General features: G+C 45.2%; 1 protein-coding gene across 1 annotated transcript in view; it reads right to left on the reverse strand.

Annotated features, from left to right (window-relative positions):
- Nucleotides 1-926: 926 nt before the first annotated feature.
- The window catches only part of LOC116082743 (translation initiation factor IF-2-like), a 41,639-nt gene continuing 39,767 nt past the window's right edge, over nucleotides 927-2,798 (reverse strand). Inside the window, exon 4 of the mRNA XM_031359654.1 lies at nucleotides 927-1,130. The gene's annotated coding sequence lies outside the window, so the exon portion shown is untranslated. The remainder of the gene's footprint in view (nucleotides 1,131-2,798) is intronic.

Below are 2,798 nucleotides of genomic sequence, written 5' to 3' on the forward strand. Positions count from 1 at the left end.
GAATTCAGAAATCCGCCTGCCTCTGCCTCCCAAGTACTGGGATTAAAGGCCTGTGCCACTACTGCCCGGCTTATTTAGGACATTTTTAACTTGCAATAGATTTATTGGGACCTAGCCCATCATAAACTAAGGAGGATCTGTAATTTAAATTCCTTTACACCGGTTCTTATAATGTAGCCCTGGCTAGCCTAGAACTCATAGAGATCAGCCTGCCTCTGCCTTCAGATTTCTGGGATTAGAAGTGTGTACTTCACTAGGCAACTGCCTGTCATTCATATGAAGTCAAATAGCTGATGAACGATGTGCATTCAAACTTAGACCACCTAGTTCCAGAGTGTATATACAGACTTAACTCTGTCATACTGCCACTGCCACTTGTTATTGTCATCTAGAGTTGCACAACAAATCATTCCCAGACTCAGTGGATTAACACCAGTTTCTGTGGTCGGGAATGTGAGGACATCTTGGCTGGGTCTTCTGACCCAGAAGGTTGATAGAAGGGGTTCTCTCTGCTGGAGGCATCTCAGGGTTCGACTAGGAAGAACCTACCTTGAAGCTTCCTCATGGTGTTGATAATAGGACAAAGTTCCCAGCAGGCATGCTGTGAACAAGAAGTACCCTTAATTCTGCACCATGTGTTGTGTTAGAAGCACAGCTCCAGACAGACCACACCAGGCCAAACATTTCCACTTGAGGTTTATTGTAGGAGAGAAGGGCAAAGGTGGTGGCGAAGGAGAAGGGGCCTGGGAGGAGGGTTAGGGGGAGAGAGTGAGGTCAGAGGTGTCTTCCTTTTATTTGGATAGTGACATAGACACAGGAAAAGGTGGGAAGTTGTGGGGAGCTGCAGCTGCCACCCTATATACATATATACTGAACACCTGGTCTCCGGCCAGAGCAGAGAGCATTGATAATCAAGAGCTTAGTTGGAAAAGCTGAGTGCCTCCAGTTTGTGATGCAAGCTGGCATGAATTCCCGCAGCCTATTATGCTTTGCCACGTAGCTGATGCTGATTGGGACCAGGAAAATTATTTAACCTGCAAAAGCTGGAGGCTTCTAGATTCTACTAGAGAGAGGATTATTATGAGCCAGGCGGTGGTGGCGCACGCCAGTAGTCCCAGGTACTCGGGAGGCTGAGAGAGAGATAATAGAGATTATAGAGATTAGAGATATTATTAAGAAGAAGTAAAAATAAGGGTTCCTGAATAAAATCTGCTTGGAGAAGGGCTCATGTTTGCCTCCTTATTTCCGCTGGACGGAAAGGCGGCTTACAGGAAGTGAGCCAAGTAGATTATGGGAATATGGTGGTGGTTGCCTTGGCAACAGGAGTGCAGGTTGTTGTCACCTAGGTGTGATGTCACTGGGTTCAGAGCTGATCCTGATACCAATACCATGTGCTCTCTCTATCTTAGCAGTTTGCCCAGTGGGAAAGCTAGGAAAGAAATAGAGTCCAGCAAAATGGGAGTCACCACCGACAGCACTGTCATCACGTGGTAGCATCTCTCTCTTCGTTCTTGCCACCTTCTGTTATCAGAAGCAAGCAAGCATGAAGCTTCCTATTCTGGTAATAGCATCATGGTATAAATAACACAATAAATTAGTCAGAACAGCTTACATATAGTAACTTATTTAATTTTCACCACAAACACTACTTGGCAGGAGGAAGAGGAGGAGGAGGAGGAGGGGGGGGAAGGGAGGGAGGGGAAGGGGGAGGGAGAGAATGTGTTATCAGTATATCAAGGGGCAGAGAATGGAGAATTCTACTTTCCAGTATTACCATGGAAAAATGGGTGTCAGAACATACCTTCACGTTAATTGTTTCGGTTATTGTTGTTTTGTTTTTGTTTTCTTTTGGGGGGGGATCATTTTGTTTGGTTGATTGCTTGGTTGGTTGGTTGGTTGGTTGGTTGGTTTTTAGAGGCAAGGTTTCTTTGTGCAGCCCCGACAGTCCTAGAACTCAGAGAACTGCCTGCCTCTACCTCCAGAGTTCTGGGAATAAAGGAGTATGCCACTACTGCGCAGTTAATTTTAAAAACTAAAGTGCCAGTAAGAGTCATCTTAAGTTTTCTATTTTAAAAAGGGGTACTCAGAATATAAGATGTTCAAATTAATTGGATGTCGTTTATTTGTACGTGCATGTGTGTGTGTCTGTGATAATGAAGTTATTTGTTGGTGTTGGGTGTCTTGCTTAATCACTCTGAACCTTATCTTTTGAAAGACCCTCCCCTGCTAAACCTGAAGCTCATTGAGCAGCTAGGTCTCCAGCCAGCAGTTCCTAGGGATCTTGCTGCTTCTACCTCCCCAGGTCTTGGGGTACAAAAGCCCGGTGCAGCACCCAGATTCGCTCATGAGTACTGAGGCTACAGAGTCAGGTCCTCATGCTGGAATGGCAAGCACTTTACCAACAGGATTAAACCCAGGAATCAATGTAAGTCTAATTTGTTTATTTCCTGCTTCTCTTCAAAAAGTCAAAATGGCTTGTTCCCAGTCACTTTAAAGAAAGAGCAAAAACCTTTCCTGAAAGGGTCTAGACCAGGGGTTCTCAACCACGCCTTGGGGGATCAAACTCCCCTTACGCTGGAGTCACCTACAACCACCTGCATATCAGATATTTACATTGTGACTCATGACAGTAGCAAACTTACTGTTATGAAGTAACAAGGAAAATCATGTCATGGTTGGGGAACACCACATGACGAGCTGTATTAAAGGGCATTAGGAGGGCTGAGACACACTGGTCTAGTCTCTTGGGTTGGATGCAAGGGCACCAATACTCATCGGGCTTTCTCTAGTTTCCATCT

Source organism: Mastomys coucha, unplaced genomic scaffold, assembly GCF_008632895.1.
Source record: "Mastomys coucha isolate ucsf_1 unplaced genomic scaffold, UCSF_Mcou_1 pScaffold11, whole genome shotgun sequence".
In the NCBI taxonomy this organism is placed as follows: domain Eukaryota; kingdom Metazoa; phylum Chordata; class Mammalia; order Rodentia; family Muridae; genus Mastomys; species Mastomys coucha.